Source organism: Ursus arctos, unplaced genomic scaffold (genome assembly GCF_023065955.2).
Source record: "Ursus arctos isolate Adak ecotype North America unplaced genomic scaffold, UrsArc2.0 scaffold_6, whole genome shotgun sequence".
Taxonomy (NCBI): Eukaryota; Metazoa; Chordata; class Mammalia; order Carnivora; family Ursidae; genus Ursus; species Ursus arctos.
In genome coordinates this window covers 72,371,092-72,393,095 of record NW_026623078.1, presented here as the reverse complement: position 1 = coordinate 72,393,095, position 22,004 = coordinate 72,371,092, and the positions used below count along the sequence as shown (strand labels likewise).

General features: G+C 46.5%; 1 long non-coding RNA gene across 1 annotated transcript in view; it reads right to left on the bottom strand.

Annotated features, from left to right (window-relative positions):
* Positions 1-3,052: 3,052 nt before the first annotated feature.
* LOC130542872 (uncharacterized) overlaps positions 3,053-22,004 on the bottom strand; it is a 105,319-nt gene continuing 86,367 nt past the window's right edge. The window contains exon 3 of the long non-coding RNA XR_008957740.1: positions 3,053-4,634. This is a non-coding gene — a long non-coding RNA (uncharacterized LOC130542872). The remainder of the gene's footprint in view (positions 4,635-22,004) is intronic.

The window sequence follows — 22,004 nt, the reverse complement described above, 5'->3', positions numbered from 1 at the left end:
GCCAAGGCACAGGTTCTGGGGATCTTCAGGTGGGGCTGGATGGTCACTTCTTCTTCAAGCACGGACTCCCTTCCCTGAGAGGGGCACTGCGTGTGCTCCAGATGGCCACCAGGGGGAGACAAAGGGGACTTAACCGACTGAAGGGGCTTCTTCAGTTCCTTGGGGATGCAGGCTATTTCCCACTGCTTTGCTTTCAGTCATGCCATTTCCCAGACTTAACATGGCCTCCCTTTACCCTTGGACGCGTTGTCAACTTCCCGGCCGAACTCCTCGTATTCAAACTGACACTTGTGTTAGGGGTCACGTGGGATACAAAGACCTAGGAGGCATTGCCCTTACCCTTGAGAGCAAGGGCACGTAAGGAATGCTCGCTGTGTACCAGCCTAACATAAATTGTCTCACTTAATCCTTACAACAGCCATGATGAGGAAGGTTTTGTATATTCATTGTTCAGGGCTCGGTTCAACAGGGATAATATTCACGGCATGATTACTAAGTGCCAGGCATTGCACTAATCCGCTTTATGTGGATTAGCTCATTTAATTCTCATAACTACCCAGTAAGTAGATACTACTGTTACACCCATTTTATAGCAAAAGAGACTGAGGTTTAATGAAATTAAATAACTTCCTTGCCCAAGAACACAGATCTACTAAGGGGGATAGAACTCAGATAGGAACCCATGGAGTCTGATTATAGAACAAAAGCAGCACACTGGCCACCCCACTGATCCTTCCAGAAAGCCTTTGACTTGTGGCCACACTCTGCTCTCTCTTCTCCAAATTCTGATCCTACTTACAGCCGATCCAATGAAAAGATTTGTGCTTATTTCTTCTCTCTCTCACGCCCGGCTACATTCGACTGTCCTATCCTATCCCCACCCTATCGCCTTCCAGAGAGTGAGTTCCTTGAAGGCAATCACCCTAGCTCAGCTTCTTTCGATGTAGCTACCATTTATTAAGCACCTCGTGTGTCTACCATTATCAGGGGCACTTTTGTTCTTTAAATTTGTCCTCCATTCGTCTTCACGGTAATTCTGGGAAGGAAGTCATGTCACCCACATTATACAGATGGAAGAGTAAGTCTTGGAATTACATGACTCTAGACCAATGAATATCAGCTAGCTAGTGAGTAGAATAGGCAGGACCCCAAAGCCTCCCAGTCCCCACCCCTTGCTCCAAGCTTTGTCTGCCCCTCTACCTTGCACAGAGCTGCACCCAGAGTGAAAAAAAGGCGTCAGCAATTGAGCGTGAAGACTTCAGCCCAAGTCCCTGGTCAATGATCAACTAGCAGAACTTGAGAAGGTCACCTCACCCTCTGGAGATTCAGGCCAAAAGCATCATTTGTAAATCCTGTCCTGGTGCAGCTCTCAGAGTCAGGCTATCCCCTCTCCTCAATCCCTCTCCTGCCTCTTGGGATTCCATGTTTGAATGTCACCAGCCTAGGACCTCCTATAGGACAAGAACCTTGCCATATTCACCGTCATGTTCCTGGAGCCCAGCACTAGAACCCCAGACATGGTGAACTCAATGTATGCTCGGTAAATAAAGGAACAAATAAACAAACAAATTAATATATCCAGTCCCTTGGGCACTCTACACTCAGAGCCTCACTATGAGCGGGTTTGGCCACTTCCTACCAGTCTTCGCCCTCAATTCCATTATGCGAATTTGGACAAGAAAGGACTTTGTGAGCTTTATGAAATGCAGGGGATCTCTCTCTCTCCCTCTTTCCTTCCCTCCCTCCCTCCTTCCCAACAATCAACTCTGCCCTCCCTGCCTTTCGAGGAAAATTCCATGGGATTAGGGTTTCCCATAGTCACCTCACACTTTGGAAGCCCATCAAGAGAGATAATACCTCATCTGTCCCTTGAATCTAGGACATTGGTAAGGACCTAAAAGACAGCTGTGGAACGAAGATGCTGGAACAAAGATGCAGGAAGGGTTTAGTCTTTTTTCAAGAAGGTAGTGGTGTCGAGAGCCCAGCAATGGCATGAAGTCAGAGGAGTTGTCCACAGTGCCAGCAGCAACATCCTGGCGGTGCTGTCCGGGGCTGACCTTGGCTGTGGTTGCTCCTGTCTGGTCTCCCTGAATTCGCAGCCTGGTTCTCCAGCTGGTGACCATTCACTGAGTGTCAGGCACTCCACATTCACTAGCCTATTTCATGCTGAATATAACCAGCCAAGATTGGATCTATTGTGGTCCCTGCGAGGACAATGGATTTTAGAGATTTGAGTAACTTGTCAAAACCAACAGCTAAGAAGTGGCGTCTACTCTCCTCTCTCCTGTAGCCATGAACCTCTCCCCTAACACTGGGTACATCTAGCAGCAGACACATTTCCTTGCCTTAGATGCCCCTTCTTTTAACTTTAAACTCTAGCATTAAGGGCTGGATATATGCATTAGTGCAGTTATCCAAATACAAGCCCATTTTCTTGACTCGGCATCTTCCAGCTGGTCTGTGGGATGCACTGACCCTAAAGGTCTGGCCTCAGTGGGCTAGTGTGATGGAAAAGGCACAGCTGAAAAACCCCATGCTCCCAGGCCTGACTCCTGGCCCCACCACTTACCGAGTCACTTAACCTCAGTGGGCTTCAATGTCCTTAACTGGAAAATGAACATATTTGTACCCCACAGTAGGCTGTGAAGATTGGGTACCAACCCAGCACAGGCCCAAGCACTATAGATGCGTCCTAGCACTCTGTTCCTTTACCTGTGGCTTTCCCTGACATTAGGCCAAAAGAGTGACAGCCCAGTGGGACAGCCAGACATCAAGGCGTGGTGGCTATAGTTGTTGGTGGGTAGGGGTGTGGGGTGTGGGCGATACATAGGAATGTGTCGTGATCTGTAAGAATGCTCTGAGGAATTGGTTAGAAATAGAGATTCTTGGACTCCACCCATACAGATTCTGATTGAATGAATCTGGATTTTTTGACCAGCTTATAGGACATGCTGACACAGGGGGGTCCCCAGACCACCCTCTGGGGGACATTCCCCGGGGGGTCACCTGATTTCATCATTAGTGCCCATCAACTCCTCCTACCATCTCACTATTTTTGGCTGATTTTTTTATTCATCATTTTTATTCCCATCATCATGCTTCCATAACTTTAAATAAATCTATTTTTAACACATACTTCACATGAGTACCTTAAACGCAAATGTATTGAAAGGAAATATGACAGGCGGTTAACAGGAGCGTGGGCCCCAGAGCCAAAACTGCCTGATTGAAATCCCATCTCTGCTGCTTCCCGGCTGTGTAAGTTTAGACAGGCTATTTAAAGTCTCTGTGTCTCCACATGCTGTGTGTCCAAAGCGGGTAATAAAAGTAGAAACATCCCAAGGCCATTGTCGTGATGAACCTTTTGACTTCCGGGAAAGCAGTTGCCACGGTGCCGGCACATCGTAAGGACTTCTCACATGTAGTTATTCTTATGGTGACTAATTTTTTTTCCCCAATGTATCCCTTGCTACAAAGAGAAAATACCCACCAACTTACAGACACAACTGGGAGACGTTCTCGAAAGTTCATCCGTGAACCGTAGAATGTCCTCTGAGGATCCCAGGCTGTGTACATTCTCTGTTCAGGCAAACATTACTCCGGAAGCTGCCAAGTGGCCCTACCCGGTGGACGGACGGACTCGGGCCCTATTTTGGAGTTGTTTCCAATGGAATTTCGAGTTTTCCAGTTAAGCTGAGAGCTTGCATAGCACTAGGAAAAAATCTCCTTGGGAATCCACTGTTTGGGTTCATCAGGAAGCAGCCTGGAGACACCGTCTGCCCGGGGATTAGGAACTGATCCCTCCTCTGTGGGAAACAAAGCGGGTTGCCCAACAGCAGCCTCATTAGCTCCCCGTGCGTATGGACAGATCTCGACGCGCCTCAAAACATTCATCACTGCTCACCACACCACGCTGTCAGCCCAGAATCCCAGCCCCCACTCTGCAGATGGGGAAACTGAGAGAAAGGGCTGTTAAGAGGCTGAGCTCTGAAGCGCCTGCTGAGCAAACAAGGAGCTGGGGCAAGAAAGTAATGACTCTAGAAAGCAGGCAGGCTGCCCCACAGACCGGGTGGTGGCCCGGACGGAGATGTGCGAGGGTGAAGGAGGTGTCCCTTTGCCGTCCACGGGGTGGGCACGGGACAGGATTTCTGGAGAGCGTGACGAGCGCCGGCCTTGCTGCGGGTGTAGCGCAAAGTGCTGCTGGATTAATGGGCAGAGGGGTTTTCCAGGAGTCCGATTTCCCTTCCCGCCCAGTTCCCCACCAGAGAGGGAAGGTAGAGTCAGCAGGGTCCAGAGAATAGGGCAGATTTGGCTGGGAGAGCTGTGACCCAGCCTGACAAAGGTCGTGACCTTTAAGGAGGCCCAGCGCATGGCGGGCATCAGGTCCAGGGAACAAGATGAAGGGTGGGGACAGCTCAGGAACTCCGGACGACATTCAAAACTTACTCCGGCAAGATGTATAACCTTCAGGGGCGCCTGGGTGGCACAGCGGTTAAGCGTCTGCCTTCGGCTCAGGGCGTGATCCCGGCGTTCTGGGATCGAGCCCCGTATCGGGCTCTTCTGCTGGGAGCCTGCTTCTTCCTCTCCCACTCCCCCTGCTTGTGTTCCCTCTCTTGCTGGCTGTCTCTCTCTTTCTGTCAAATAAATAAATAAAATCTTTTTTTAAAAAAAGATGTATAACCTTCAAAATGCTTGTTTCAGAAATTTGTCTAAAGCAAGTAATAAGACAGCAATATAAAGATTTCTATAAAAGTATGCGAACATATCTATAAGTGACCTTGTTGGCAACAGTGTAATTTAAATTAACAAAAATTAGAAATCATCTAAACATTCAAAATCAGGAATCGTTTCACAGAGGTTATGGCTTGTCTACACTATGCAGTCATTTAAAATATATTGAAGGATATTGAATTATATGAAGAAAAGTTCATCATATATAAATGAAACTTCAGAATACAAAATAATAAACATGACCACAAAGATATAAAAGGAAACAGAGTTCTACGCTTAAGAAAAAAATTAGGAAAGAAATACCACAAAAGTGTGTGGATAATTGGGGCTGTAGAATTATGTGTGACTTGAATTTTGTAAATATGTTTTTGTATGTATGTATTTACCAAAATGTCAACCATACATCTGTGTCACTGTAATTTCAAAATGTTAAGTTTTTTCACTTTTACTGTGAATAATGTTGGGGCTTTAGTTAGAGTCTTGCCCCACTTGGATGGCTGTGGGTTTCTACAACAGATCCACGGACTTAAGATGATATCTGTTGCCTGGATACCTCATGGGATCCAAAGAGTCAAGATGCTTTCAGCCCCCTGCGTTTATGAAAGGGATCCCAGGGCCTGGGAGGGAGCCCTGTATCAGGAATCAAGAGACCCAGCTGGTTGTCCCAGGTGAGCTGCTTACCCACTCCACGAACTTGAGCAAAGCTCTCCACCTCAGGTTCCTCATTTAAAATGGGAACAACAGGGCATGGCTTGACAATCCCACAGTAGCACAGTTTGTAAAAAAGCATGCTCAAGTGGGAGTTGCCATCCCAATGGAGATGTAACATATAGCATCCGAGACCTTGAGCCAATGAACAACCTCAGAGGCCCCCTTGGTAAGGTCTGCCCATCCGTGTCTACCTACTCCCTCTGTCGGCCACCCACTGGGAACAGGTGTTCACAGTTGCCACCTTCCAGACACATTTAGCTCCTGGAAAAGCTTCTGGATCATCCAAGAAATACTAAATCAGGAGTGGAATCGTTGGAAACGTATTAGCATCTATGTTCACCAGGGTGACTCCTGGTGAGCCAGGCTGTCTTGATTAGCTGAAGTATGCCATCCATGGCAGAATCAACTGGATTAACATGAGAGAGCCACTGGTGGCGGGTGGTGGAACGTATTGGTTACTTTGACGGACGTTACTCATATTCACCTGCTTACACACATTTGGGCAGAACCAGGAGCTTCGTCTTCCTGTGGAAAGCTCCTGTGTAAGCCTCGACTGCGTAGTAAATATTCTTTGTGTCTACACAATTAGTCTGCACTACACATATTGTCAAGCCCAGAAGAATACCCAGAGGTTTCCTGTCCACTTTTGTCCCCAGGAAGTCATGCTTCTGAAGCAGCTCCAGTAGTTAATTTACTGACAACCCACCCCCACCCCCACCACGGGTGTGCACATAGCTGTGCTGGAACATGGATGAATACTTGTGATTGGTCTTTTCTACTTTGTACCATTGTCTTGCTCACAAATGCCCGTGTGTGAGTGGCTCCCATGATCTCAACAGAAACGTCAAACCATAAAACCATCACTGGTTAAAAAGTCAAGACGTCAGTGCCATGACATTGGAAAAAATGGCTTAACTGCTTTGACCTCAGCTTCCTCGTTTATAGAAGGAGAAGGTTGGACTTCCTTAACTCGCCTTAACTTTCTTCAAATTCAAACTCTATACATTGTCACTGAGCAGGATAAAACAAATCTTCGGAGCTGGGAGTAAGAGAAAGGGAGTTCTAACCCATGCCAGGTGCTTCATATGTATGACAACAGACGACGTTCTCAACACCTGCCCCCCGATAACATTCCCATTTTACAGGTAAGGAAAGTGAGGCTAAAATAATGTCCAAAGTTACTGCTGGGAAGTGGCAGAACTGAAATAGGAACTCGAGCATGACAAGTGCATCACACTGACCCCACTAAAGACCAGAGGTCAAGGGCACGATCCCAGTCCCTTGTTCCGTGGTGTGGATAGTAGCTACCTCTCTGCTTGCGGCCACACCACTCAGGCTGCTCTCTTTACCTGTTGAAGCATTTTTGTAAGGTCCCCAATCTTGGAAATGACAATGATAGGACACCAAGAAAAAGATACCAGTCACACATGTCACATGCCCTTTGCTCCCTCTCAAATGTAGTGCTTAATATTTCCCTCACTGCTTCCAGCCCTCTCGCTAAAGGCAGGATACTTGATGCCCATGTGGTCCTGAGCCCCAGCGACGCCCGACTCTGGGCCGCCCCAGGGTGGGGGATAGGGATGCCTGTAGCTGCAGAGGAGGACGTAGAGGAATTACTGGACATGCTCCAGCACAGGCACAGGGTGGGGGGTCGGCGGATGGAGGAGATAGATGGCATAAAGATTTAGTCACTTTCCTGAAGCATAAATTGTGAGCTCATGAAAAATCCAATCACAATTTTCTTTCACCTCATTTGGAAAACAAAGGAATGTTTTTGCGTCGATCTACTGATGGAAATATACATATCAAGCAGGATTCCGAACAGAAGGGCCTTAAGGCAGGGCTCCCTGTCTGGCTTTCGTTGGTCCCTGGTGCAGGGACACAGCCCATCTTCAGGAAATGGTTCCTGGCTGCAGAGCAATGGCCACGATCTCTCATCTCATTTGTGGTCCCTAAGAAGGAAAAATACATCCCCACCCTTCCAACACATTGCCACGGGTGCCACTCAGTTGAGAATTTTCCCAAGGATCTCCATTAAAAGGGGAAACACCCTTTTTTCCATTCCTGTCCATCATTTGAACAAAAAAGGGAACCAATGGCCCTCCAAAATGCTCCTGACCCCAGTGTTGCTTTTACACTGGGACTCAATCAGTGGTGCCAAATTTCATGGAGGAATTAGAACAATTTCCTGTCGCTCTGTCTCTGACTTAGAGGTTTATTTTCCTGATGTTTTGTAGGCTGGTGATTTTTTTGGAGGTCGTCCAGTTGTGTTATGGGTCGTTGTATTTGTGGTCTAGAATTTCTCTGTCCCCCTCTGAGCTCCCTGTTTAAACCCGTGCACACACTTAGTCTCTGGCCCTGGTTGTGGAGCCCGGGGAGACGGGGCCACACCCAAGCTACGGCTGGGACCCTGCGCTTTGGTTCCTGATTCTTCACACCTTTGCCGAGAGCGTGCTTTCTTCTGAACGGCGCATGCCCACCACAGCGTCAAACAATTTATCAGCGTGGAAGGGGGAAATGTAACCTTTAAAATTCTAAGAGGGGTGCCTGGGTGGCACAGCGGTTAAGCGTCTGCCTTCAGCTCAAGGCGTGATCCCGGCGTTCTGGGATCGAGCCCCACATTGGGCTCTTCCGCTAGGAACCTGCTTCTTCCTCTCCCACTCCCCCTGCTTGTGTTCCCTCTGTCGCTGGCTGTCTCTATCTCTGTCGAATAAATGAATAAAATCTTTAAAAAAAATAATAAATAAATAAAAATAAAATTCTAAGAGAAAAAAGGCTGAGTCCCTACTCGTTTATTAGTGTTGTGGTTGTGTGAGATAGAATGTCCCTAAGTGATTGTGTCTGAGGAAAGCCACCAGAAATTTCAACCAGGATCAAGACCTCCAATGAATTCAGATCCTCTTCATGTCTACAGCGCCTCCGAGTTGGCGACATTTTTACGTACAGACGTGATCTCCTAAATCCCCGAAAGTAACTTTGAGCTTGCGGTCTTGCATTACCTCATCAGTAGGAGGAGCTCCTGGCCATCTTAATAGATCAAATCCGTGTCATCTGAGGTCAGCCACGAAGATTCTTCACGAAGATTCTCCTTTTTATTGCCAACTTTGCAGGACCTGGCTTCAAGTTTATTAAAGGATTTGGAGACTTTTCAACTGAATTCCAGACCATGTGTTCTTTCCTGATTCTCTCCACCATTCCACCCACTCCCCAGCTTCCTGCATAGGTCTGTAGGTGGAGAGACTTGGGGAATAAGAGATTATTAGAGTTTAGAGGGTACTTCGTTGGTCTCTAGCCCTGGTTACTGGCCCACTCACAGCTATTTTCAGATTGCTCTTCGACCTCATCCCGCCTCTCCTGAGATTCTGTAGTTCAAATCTCACGTCACATATCCCTAGGTGGTGCTTTCCTCCCATCTCGTCGTTTGAAGCGCATTGTTCTAGACTGCCGGAGTTTGAGTTCTGAGTCTATAAATCAAGATCCTCAGTGCGTCTCCCTCTTCCGTGAGACACACAAACCGAAAAAGCAGGGCATCTCTACCTTCGCCCAAGCCACGGACTAAACTGTTAAACAACCCCAACTTACCACAGAAGATCCCGTCGAAGGCCATACTGAAATTCAGACACTCTGCTCATGAGGACATTACGAGACAACTCACCTAATCACCATATTCCAAAAAACACCCCTTAGCCTTAAGTGGTCGCCATATTGGCCAGGATGCAACCGACTCTGTTAAGTTAGCAAATAAGGAAATCTCCATGGCTTATCATATACTTTATTCTTCACACATGTAAATCTAATATGGGTCAAACAGTTCTCTTCCATCTTGCTATTTTGCCAGCTGGAAGGGTGGCCTCTGAGGCTGCCATGGCAGAAAAGGGGCCTTTGGAGCCATGCCTGCTCCTGCCCCCGCCCCCTCACCATCCATTAACAGGAGTCATGTAGCTCCAAACTGACTCCAAGGACACCTGTGAAATGTTGGGGAGAAGATGACTATATGGTAGCACGAACCACTTCTGGTGTAGCTGGGTAGGTTTCGGCGTGTGATCCCATGATCATACTTTCCCTCTTGTGTGCTTGGAAACCCGATCATCCACTCAGGATTTCTAGAACCCTCCACATGGAAGTCTTTGGACTGATTTCATTAGTATCAACCACTAGAGTCATAAATACCAGCACAATAACCTAGATGTTCCGAAATATTGCTTAAGAAGTCCCTTTCATGTAGCTGGAAAAAAAAATCTAATCCTCTGGCCACTGCTGGAGAAGAACTCCCAGTTCCGAACAGCGTGCTTGACTAAGTCTGATTAATGAATTTCTGAAGTTATTTTTGTGGATCCTCCCACCCTTGGTGCCATAATTTGCCTGTGGCAACATGTGTGTAGATTAATGAGGCTTTGAGCAGCCAGTGGAAAAGTGTTCATTAGCTTAATTATCCACACCTTCAAACCGAGGGCAACTCAGGGCTGTCAGGACACAGCAGAGCATTTGTGCTGGGGAAGAGCGCCGGCTCAGTGCTGCCCAACCGGACAGCCTTCCTTGCAGGAGCAAGGAGGGGAACAGGGGAAATCAGTGGGTGCGCGGGAGACAAAATGACAAGATTCAGAGTGACGACCCAACGGCACCCAGAATGTGCATGCATTCATTAAGCACCTAGTATGGGTAAACCCGAATAGGCAGGCACCTCCCATGCTTCTAGCCCACTTTCTCCTCATGCACAGGACAAGCCCCCCCTCAAGGACCAATCTCTCCTAAATCAATGGGAAAAGAATGTATGGATCTTCATCAAGAAGGTCAATAGTAAAGCACCAAGTCTATCTTACCCCAGACCTGGGTAATTTTATTGGTCAGTTGGGGTCAGCTCCCACCTTGGACATAGGACTTAGGACACAGAGCCTTCCCAGTGTGCCTGGGCACCATGGTTTGCCTCCAACGTCTCCCACTTAGCACCCCAAGGAGCTAGTCCTACTTCTGCACCCAAGCCCAAGGGGGAAGTTTCTCCTGCTTCTTCATGCTGCCTCTCTCCTGTGGAGATCTCGGCATGTTGCCTCTCCCAGTCTCTCCATTGCTATGCTCCACCAACTAGGACCCATTTTTTGCTTATCATCCCAGACATGGAGCTTTCACCCTGGCCTTCTCCCTGCAGGGGTTTATAGAGCTCCCTGCTGGACGCTGTGCAGGACAGAGATGGTCCTGTGGGAGTTCCTGGCTCTTAGGAGGTAAGACTCATACATGGAGCTGATCGTTAGAGGGAAGAGAGCTTTAGCGTCTTCTAAATCAGTGTTTCTCAAGCTGGCTTCATCCTAAGAGGGACCTTCTACAGATGCAACTTCCAAGGTTCTACCCATGAAGATTCTCATTCAGAAAATCTGAGGTGAGACCCAAACCTTTTCCTAAGCACGCTGGAGACCCTTATCAGGAGGCAAGTTTGCAAAGCACTAGTACATGTCTACATGACAGGAGTACTGGCCGTTGATTAAACCTTCAGAAGCCAATCAAGGTACTAAGAAATTTACGTATATTGACTCATTTTATTACCGTGACAAACTTTTCCAGACAGGTAGTAACTTCCTATTCTACTAACAAGAACACCTAGATCCGGAAACATTGACTAATTCCTCAAAATCCCATGGTTAGTAAGTGGCACAGTTAGGATTCAAAACTTCATCTCCTTGGTTCCTGACCCACATGAACTAAAATAACTTATTTCTAAAGGCTAAATGCTGGTGTAGTCCAGCAGTCCCTGAGCTTTTTTGGATGGAGCACCCTGTCAACGACAAAATTTCAAGCATGGACCTTCAGTGTATGTGTATGTATTTTTAATTGATATATACATACTATTATTCTAATATATCATCAGTATTATAAAATATACATAAAATGGCTATTTAAAAGGTGGAAATCAAGATGAATTAAACAATGTTTAGTTATTTTTATTCTACTTTTTGCTTTCAGAAAATTACTGATATAATAAAAATGCTTTTAGTGAGATCAATGTGATTTTGAATAGGCTTTTCTACGTTTTTTCAACCTTGGATTAATCTGTATGACGTGGTGGGCTAACAGTTTGGTCCTAAATTCAGTTTGTTCTGACACTTGCTTTTAGTGCCTGTCATTGCTAGAAAAGACGCCTCATGAAGATGCATTAATTTAAATGAAAGAAACACAGCATTGTTACCTTACTCAGTCATGATGCTCATTTTTCAATTCTATCTACCAATTATGCAAAGATTCTTGGTGAAATTTGGCTAGTAAATTTCCACACTACCTGATAACTCCCTGATAACAATCCATTTTCCCCACAATTTATTGGAATTAAAAACAAAAGGGAACAAACAAAACTCCTTCAACATCAATAACATTTGGAAACTTGAAACAGACTACGATATTCTGTTCCAGTCTTTCCAGGAATAGAGACCTCCATTACATACGCCATCTTTAACAATGATAACGCTGGAAATGTTTTAAATCGTCAGTGCTCAAACCCGGTCTTCAGGGGAAAGGTATCATTTTTTTCTTTGTATTCAAGGGCAAAATGCACACAGGAAAATGTACACATCACAAGTGTACAGATCAGTGTATTTGCATTTAACTAGCACACCCAGTTAAAGACGCAGAACTAGAAACAGAACAGTACCTGCAGGCGCGTTATCAAAAGCCCGTTGGTGGCTTTTCCAGTTATTTCCACCCTCCCAAAGGTAACCATTATCTTAGCTTTCAGGTTCGTTTGGCCTGTTCGTTTATTTGTTTGTTTAAACTTCACGTTAAGTAGAATCATACAGGAGGCACCTTTTTGCGTGTCTGGCTCATTTTGCTCAAAATTTGATTTGTGAGATTCCCTGTATCAGGATCACTTACTCTCATTGCATAGAGTATTGTCTTGTGTGAATGCACAACAATAAGTTTATCCCTTTGGCTTTTCAAGGGCATTTGGATAAATTCCAGCCTATTAGCAACACTGTTGCTATGTGCATTTCAGTGCCTGTCTGCTGGACAACGTGTTTGTACTTCTGTCAGGTATATGCCTGGAGTGCAGTTGCTAGGTCACTGGGTTTTGCTTATGTTCTGCTTTTTAGATACTACCAAACAGTTGTCTGACTCGTTCCATCAACTGACACTCCCACCACTGAGGGAATTCTGGGGTGCTCTGCATTCTTGTCTCCTCTTGGTATTGTCTGTCTTTTTTCATTTTAGCCATTTTGGTGCATGTATGATGGTCTCTCATTGTGGTTTACCCATTTCTTGGAAAGGCAGTTACTGTCTCATTATTAAGTTGTGACATTTACCCTGAGGGGACAACTTACGTGCAGGTTTGTGGGGTTTTTTCCCCCCAATGTATCTGCTATAGCTTATTCCTGACAGCCACTTATCAGCCTGGAAAAGATCAAATAATTTGAACGCTTGATTTTATTGATTCGCTATTCAAATACTTGGCCAGAAGACACTAAGGGAAGCCCTGTTTGAATAAAGCATTTCCAGGCATACTCCCTGTCTAATTATTCAGTAATATAAAGATTCTGCAATGTTTTAAACTTCTTGCCTCTGTGTAATGATCCACATCAGTGAGATCCTACTGTGTTCTGTGCTTTTGTGGCTTTAACTTCCTGACTTAAATAGTTTGCTATGGACAATGCAGCAAAAAATTTCACATAAGGGGCTAGCTCATGAAATGTGTCTATTTTTTTCCCCTCCCACCCAATATAAATACTCAGAACATTGAGTTTGTTAAGAAACTCATTTACTGTCGAGAATGTAATTTCTTCTGGTACATCTTTCCTTTAAGAGCTCACAAGAAAGTGTCCTTCAATGTATTTCATTATTGAAATGAACAATCTAGAGAGAGCATAAGCTGAAATGTGTTGGAAAGATCTGTACTTTCCACCAATTGCATAGCAAATCTCCCACACTGAATTATTTTTTTAATGTTCCTTCAACTTTTCGGCCACAGATGCTATGCATCTTCCAACAATATTCAACGACCAAGGAGTCCATTTGAATGTGTCACTAGGTCATGTTCAGATACTTCTTTAGCCGTTATTACCGTAGCAAGAGAAGCAAGCATTTGACCAATGGATTACGGCTTCTCACTTTCACTCTTAAGTAACAAATTCAAAATTATCAAATGTCACCAAAAAGTGTAAAGGGCTGGGCTGAGTATATCATGACTTTAACCATTTGGGAAAAAATTCTTAATGTCTTGCTAATTACAATGGCTTCGCACCTTCATCGATTATGTCAAGACACAAGGACAGACTCGTCATTAACCGCAGTGGATGAAAGACCATATTTCAAAGAGTCTTCTTAATAATTTTTTGAGTCTTTTGACCAATTCTGTGATTGATGTGATTCGCCTGCCATTATTTTTATCCAGCCATTTGCTAAAGAGCATCAAGTGCTCAGACTTGCAGAAGTAGCAACCTAGCCATCCTCCTGCCGTTCCCTTGGGCTGGCCTCATTAATATGATCTTCAGCTTGTAGTCCCTTCATGGAATCACTCAAATCACTTGTCCATTTTGTGAGGATTCGTTAAATCGAAATGAGGTATCATGAGCTATAAATCCATTTAACGGGCACAGAGACACAAATCAGCTAGCTGCTTCTAGGAGCCATACAAATTTCCATTTTGGGAAGATTCTCCTCGCACTGAAGGGTTCTCTGCACTTTGCCATGGCAGTCTCCAATGTCAGAGCTCTAAGATCTTCTAGAAAGCACCTTGCCAGGCTCTTTGTCTGACAGGTGAGGAGTTGGAGGCACCAAGAGGAAGAGGGGAGGCCAGGTAGTCTGATGGGCTGGTACGCAGGTTCCTGTGATCGGGAACATAGGTTCAAATCCCAGCCTCTGCCACATCCTCTCTGTGTACCCTGGAGCAAATTATTTTACCTCTCTAAGCCTGCTTCGTCAGCTGTATACCTAAAAAGGGTGAAGGTTACTGTATGTAAATTATATCTCCACAAACCTGGTTTTAAAAGGAAGAAGGAGGCACCCAAGCCTCACTGCTAAGACCTGAAATTAAATAGAGATTCTCAAATGAGCCTAGAGGCTTCCAGGGAGTAGTACTTTTGTCTTAATGATCTTTGTGGTCTGGCATGCTTAGCACGGTGCCAGGCACATAGTGGATACTTAAAATTTTTACGGATTGCAGTGGATTGAATGGTGGCCCCAAAAGATATGTCCTTATCCAAATCCCTAGAACCTAGGACTATGATCTTATTGGGGAAAGGTTCTTTGCACATGTAAGTTAAGGATCTTGAGTTGAGAACATCCTGGATTATCCAAGCGGACCCTAAAGCCAATGACAAGTGTCCCTGTAAGAGAGAAAAGAGAAGATAGAGAACACAGAGGTCATGTGAAGGTCACATGACGGTCATGAGAAGGTCATGTGAAGGAGAAGGTCAAAAGCAGAGATTGGAATGAGACAACCACAAGCCAAGGAATGCCGAGGACTACCAGAGCCGTCAGAAGTTCAGGAAGAGGCAGAGGGTTTCTCCCCTATGGTCTTTGGAGTGAATATGACTCTGCCGAAACTTTGATTTTGAACTTCTGGTCTCCAGAACTGTAAGAGAATGCATTTCTGTTGTTCTAAGCCACCAAATGTGTGGTAATATTTTACCTCAGACTAATCCTCTTGGCTTCACATAATCATGCAGTTTGTTATTACCTGATCTGGTGATTTCCAAACTGAAGTTCTGCAGAGCCCTCCGTGGCCCTCATGGTACACTAGTAAGTATGGTACCTATTTTGTATTTGGAGGTACTTTTAAGATTGCTTATAACTAAAATATCCCGCAGCTTAAAAAAAAAAACCAACAAATTACAAGGACTTCACAGGCAACGTAACGACATTAAAATCGTATTTCTCAATAATCACTCTCAATGTGAAGGGCCTAAATGCTCCTATAAATGCCACAGGGTTGCAGATTGGACAAAAAGACATGACCCATCCATACATTGTCTACAAGAGACTCACTTTGAACCTAAAGATACATCCAGACTGAAAGTGAAAGGATGGAGAACCATTTTTCATGCCAACGGACCTCAAAAGAAAGCTGGGGTAGCAATTCTCATATCAGACAAATTAGATTTTAAGCTAAAGACTGTAGTTAGAGTTACAGAAGGACACTATATTATTCTTAAAGGGTATATCCAACAAGAGGATAAAAAAAAAGAAATTAAAAAATTTTATCAGCCAACCCTAAATTTTGTCCAACTCTACATGTCAACACTGAAGATCAGAGAAGTTACAGAACTTGTCCAAGTTCTCTTGGAAGCTAGAGGCAGAGCCATAGTCAGCTCCACCATCTTCCTCCCGACGCAGGGCTCTGCCTGGACCCCAAAGAGACACAATAAACCACTGTCCTTGGAAAAGAAAGAAGAAAACATTAGCAGCACTCCCATTATAGTCAAAGACAATACAATACACTCTTGATGAGTAGCATGGCCGTTCGACACTCAACTAGAGGGTCCAAACACTGCGACAGGTAGTGATAAAGGAAGAAAATGAAAGAGAAAGAATTCAGGTAAGGGGGGTGGGGGGTGGGGCTCCTGACTGGTTACAGGAGATTTAAGGAAAACACTGGTGCCATACACACCCATAAAGGGAGAACATTCTTCCTTCACGGTCTGAGCAGTTAGCAGAGTCCGTGTCACCTTGCAGTCAGACAAAAGCGAATTCTACCTGCCACCCTATCGCTTCTATCTGTGCGACCTCGAGCAAAATTAACTTCTCTGAGTCGCAGCATCCTGAGTAAATGGGAATAATCCCTATCTTGCAGGGCGGTTGTAAGACTTAAATGAGATGACAGAGCCTAGCGATTCTGACCCAGACTCTGTAGCTAGGCTAGTAGACTCTCGCCTCTACGATATTAGCTGTAGTCTTTGGGCGATTACCTCTCTGTGCCTGAGTGTCCTTACCTGTACAATGGGGATCATGCTACTTGCCTCCAAGGCTCAGTATGAAGGTTAGAATAAGCTCGTAGTTATAAAGTATTTAAATAGTGTCTGGCAGGTTAGTGCTCTATGAGCATTTGTTAAACTAAAAATCAACAGGAAAATGTAGCTAGGGAAGGGGTGATAGGAAGGTGGGGGTCTACAGAGGAAGTGGGAGGTCCAGTGTCTGTCCTGGCCCGGAGATAATGTAGATAGATTCCCTGGCTCCCTTCCAATCTGGTATGGTCACGGGGGACCAAGCGCAGCACCCGTGCCCGACACAGGGGGCCAACCGTATATAGGGGTGGCTGTTATTATCAAGCGTGGGGTGGACAAAGCGTGGGCGTGCTCCAGGGCCCAAGGAAGTGGTCTGCCTCCTGCTTCCCACCTTGGCTGCTCTGGAGGAGGTCTCTTTGGGAGCCGGGTAGAGAGCTTTCTGTCCTGGGCTGTTGAAGGACCCCGTCCAGTGCGATGAAGACCACACTCTCTGGGAAGACCCAGCAGGCTGGTCGGAGAGTGGGAGCAGAGTTCCCAGAATTCTGTGAGGCTGCCTAGCCCCCACCCAGACTCTGGCACCTTCTGCCCAGTGGTTCTCCCAAGAGGCCAAACACACCTCGACCTGCCACACCCCCTCTTTTGGGTGCTTAGATGGGAGTCCAGAGGGAAACATTTCACTTCCAAAGCAGGGGCTGTGAGGGTTTGATGAGAGGCTCCCCTCTCCAGCCTCTTTGTTTTCCTTTCAAGGGGTGAGTCACACTGCTGGAAAATGACACACTCAGCTAACTAAGATAATAGGAAGGACACTCGTGACTCAGCTGACATGGGTACCCACCCGGCAGGGCTCAGAGACCCCACACAGGCAGGAGGCTGCTTTCAGAAAAGGAGGACGGTTGTGAGTAAGGGATCCACTCAAGATACTTTCTTTCTCATCCTGGTTGCAGACAGCATCCCCCACGGTGTTTTTTTCCACCAGGAGCCCTGTGTCTGGCAGGCATTGGCATTACTCACAGAGGAGGGAATCGAGGGGCAGGGAGGAATGCGTGTGTGCAAACCTTCCTTTGACAGTAGTGGAAAACAGCAGGGCCCTCCCCAGTCACAGGGGCCGACTCTGCCCGTAGGACTGATCTACGCCTCACTTTCTCTCCCAAAGCCTCCACCAAAATGAATTTGGACACGGAGGTATCTGTGTGTACAGTAACAGGATGTCTGGGATTTATTTTAAAACTTCCACCCCCGACTCTAACATTCTTGACAGGTGACAGGTGAAAGGAGATTGGCCAAACGTCAGGAATCGTTAACCTGGGGGAAGGACGTGGGGGTCCGCGAAACTGTTCTCTCTACTTGTGTGTCTGTTCTGCAATCTCCATGATAAGAAAACCTTCATTGTTGTCACTTAAGAGTTTCCGTCCAGCCACCCCTCACTAGCCTTTAACCTCCTAGAGCGAGCAGGGCTTGCTGGGAAAGTTTGAATACCTCCCTTCCCTACCATGTCCTCTGATAAAGGAGGGCATTGGCTTTACTGCTCTCAGAGCCATTTCCAGCTCTGTTTCCCCGTGAGCTGATGATCCCCATGCATCCTGACCTCTCCGCACCCCCAAGCACCTCAGGCCTGTGTTTTTGTAGCTAGCTTTCAGGGCACACAGAGGGCAGTGGGTAGAGCAAGGATTCTGGAACCCCGTGCCTGGTTTTGAATCCTGGGTCGGCCACACACGAATTATGGGACTTTGGACAACTCATTTAATGTCTCCAGGCGTCAACATGCTGATCTGAAAAATGGGGATAATAATATCCACCTCATGGAGTTATTATAAGGATTCAAGGAGTTTATATTCATAAAACACTTAAAACAGTGTTTGCCATATGGTGTTCCAGAAATCCTGTTAAATAAAGAAAAGGAAAGATTTCGGAAGCCGGCTGATTTTCTATGTCAGACTGGCCAACTTCGTCTCCAAAGTGCCAGATAGTAAATGTTTTTGGTTTCACTGGTCATATGGTTTTGTCACATCCAGACTGAGGGAACTTGAAGCTGATACCCTCCTCCCTCTCTCTCTCTCTCTGTCCTCACGGCAGCTGTCACCAAGGCTCCACGTCGCGGATGGTGTTACCGCTAAGTGGAAGAGAGCTCGGAATCTGCAGGGCGCTTTAGCAGAGCGAGAGGTCAACTACTGTGTGTATTAAGCCCCTGCAACCTGTGCGGCTCCTTTACTGACGGCAGCACAGCCTGGCCTCGCCTGACACGCTGTCAGCAGCCCCGGGGGCCCTGAGAAGGCACCTGCTGTTCTCTCCTGAGTCCGCTCTGAGTTATGCAAACTGCCCTAGTTTTCTTTCCGTTGCCATACACCATCTCAAATCCCTCTACCACGCCGGCTGCTGTCTTCCGAGCACCTTCCAATCTGTACACCTCCTTCTCGAAGCCCATCCTCATGGACCATGACTCCCAGATGGAATGGACTTTCAGCACAACAGGACCACCTGCGGGAATACGCCCTAGGGTGACATCAGGTGTGCGTGGGAGAGGGAGGTCAGATCATACTATTGATACAGACGGCGTTTCCTGTGACTCGAAACCCTTGAGTGTATGTCACTATGCTTGTGCTGAGCCCACCTTCTTTTTTTTTTTTTAAGATTTTATTTATTTGACAGAGAGAGAGAGACAGCCAGTGAGAGAGGGAACACAAATGGGGAGTGGGAGAGGAAGAAGCAGGCTCCCAGCGGGGCAGGGAGCCTGATGCGGGGCTCGATCCCAGGACTCTGGGATCACGCCCTGAGCCGAAGGCCGACGCTCAACGACTGAGCCACCCAGGCGTCCCTGAGCCCACCTTCTTGCACAGTTTCTGTATAATTGGCTTTTCACGGAGACCAAGAAGCCCTGTTACCTTTCCTCCTTAGGCTGCCACGCCCCTTGACGTGGTCACCCAGCCGAGGAGAACAGGGCAACCCGGGGGGAACAGTTGGAAAGCATTGCAAATATCTGCAGTTCTGTGTCTCTGGCAGATCACAGTCCCACGTTCTCGAGGGATTCTGAGAAATGACAGTTCAGGGGGAGCTGTGGTAATGGGGACTGTTCTTTCCGAGCTGAAAATCAGGATACAGATTTTTTTTTTTTAAATGTTATGCTGCTTCTGTGTGGGGTCCGCTGGGGGATTCTTTTGGAGGCTGACATTGAGGAATTGGGGGAATATTGGCAGTCCTTCGAATTAGAAGGAAAGCACTCTTGGCCCTGGGGGTTCCCAAGGCAATCTGGAGAGAGAGGTTATAACAGATCCTGTCCTCCAGGGCCTCAGAGAAGGAAAGGCACTGTAAGGGCTGTAGGGGGAGTGAAGGACCCAACCTGCTGGGTACTATCCAGGTAGGGAGCAAAGAAATTGGACTTGGGGGCCAAGCAAGCCTGCATTCAAATCCTGGTTTGACCTTTAGCTACCATGTGAACCTTGGGCGTGTCGCTAAACTTCATGTGAATTCTACTGGACCGGCGGCGCCTACTTTGAAGACTTGGGGTGAGGATCACATGGTGAATGACGCTCTATAAACTCCAGGCTCTGAGGAGGTGTTGGAGCGGGGAGTACCATTGCTCACCCTTTCTTCTCCTTCGAGATGCCAAGTACTTCTCCCACAAGGTACCAGGTACTTCTGGTAGATACTAGGTACTTTTCCCACTAGGTTCTTATTCCTACTGGATGATAGGTAGAAGGAACCATAGCAACAAAAAATACTCACTTTATTTAAATGTTTTGTAACAATCTTTAGAACGGGAGACTGCCTCAGAGCAGTGGTTCATATTACATATTAGACTATGGATAAGCAATCACATCCGTATTTTGGATATGGGAAGCTTTTTTTAAAAATCCCAGTGTCTGGGCCCACGTCCAGGGATTCTGGTGCAAGTGGTCAGGGTGACTATGACCTGCAGCTGGGTTTGAGCACATGGCCCCTGCACCCCTACCTCCCACCAAAGGGACCCCACACACACAGCACCCCCAGATCAGAGTGCTAACGTTGATGGGGCTCCCCACAGGTACCCAGACTTAGAAGTTCAACCATGGCCACCTGCCACGAGACTTTCCATCCTTTTCTTGAGAAAAATATGGATTTGACAAACTCTAAGAGAATACAGTACATCAAGCCTGGGACTCCTCCTTTCCCAAGAGATAATTTGTGGATATTACAATAAAGAGAAGGGAATAAAAGACGAGGTGTTCTTCAAAGTCTCTATATCTTGTTGTACATCATGAGATTTTTTTCCCCTCCTTGCCTGCTACTCTGTAATAAATCCATTAGAGATTAGAGGAAACCCGGCTCCCAGGGCCCCCAATGTGAAAGAAGAAATAGCAATTGAATGCCATTGTTGTCGAAGCATAAATGTCTCAAGTATAAAAGAGGAAGCCAGGTCACCTTGCCCCTAAGCAAACAGTGACCAAGGTATGCCTTAGGTCCTCGACCATGAAGGAGCCACCTCCTCTCCCCTCCTAAGGTGAGGGTGGGTGGGAGTGGGGAAGCAGGGAGGGGGTGGTCTTCACTGTCCAGGAAACAATCCCAGAAAAGAAATCTCTGCAGCAGAGAGCAGAAAATGCAATGCTGGTGATGCCTGATTATATCCCAATAGTATCTTGAGTAGAGAATGGAAGGGGTCTTGTTGAAAAATCGGTTTGCTGATATATGTCTCTTGGAATTCTAAACCTTTCACACCCGGCCTGGCTAGTTTTTTAAATTCATTAAGAGGCTGGCACAGAAAGGGAAAACACCTCTGTTCTTTGGACAAGAATTTTCCCCCAAACACCTCCAGAGAGAGGACAGTTTAAAGCATGAAAAAGTAAAAGTGCAAGGAACCAGGTCAGAATCAAGGTGGGTCCAGAAGAAAGCAAGCAACACAAAGGCTTAGGATGTTAACCCTGCTCAACAAACAGATGTGACCCAATAAACACCAGTCCTTCCCAGTATCCCCAGTAGGATGACATTTCTGCTCTTCGCATGGAAACATGAGTAGAGACAGAAAAGTTCTGTCCCTAGCACTTCCACAGAGGACAAACATATATGTTCCTGCAATTTTACACACCTGTATGCCAAGGCAAGAAGGGGGGGCATCTGTAGAATATTCCAGAAATCACACCAGCCGCATAACCCCAAGGGCAATCTCCTTACTACTCCTCACATGCTCCTGTAATCTTTATTCATGAGGCCAGCACGTACAGACCCAGGCACACAGTAAGTACTCCAAGAACCAAAATGAAGTAGAAAAAGGGACTGACTTTCAGCAATGCTGTAAAAAATCCTCAGATATCACGGTGACATTCTGCCAAGAAACAAGGCTGTCCTCTCTGTCAAACAGCCCTCCGCAGGCTTCAAACCCCCTGAGATTCCGCCCCAGCCCTGCCCATCCCGCTTCTACTCCCAGCCTGGGCTGTGACTTGAACAAGTCACCCAAGTTCTCTGCACCCCAATTCCTTGCCCACTCACATGATGGCAGTCTCTCCACCTGCCTCGCGGGGCTGCTGGAAGAATCAAGTATGGATAAAAGCGGTACAGTGAGCTGCGAGGCTATGCACGCAGACAGGGTCTATATAGAATGGCATGAGAGGTAAGGAGGTGGGGATGTGCCCAAAAGACAGTGACGACGATGAGGGGGAAGAGGCTGCTGCTGCC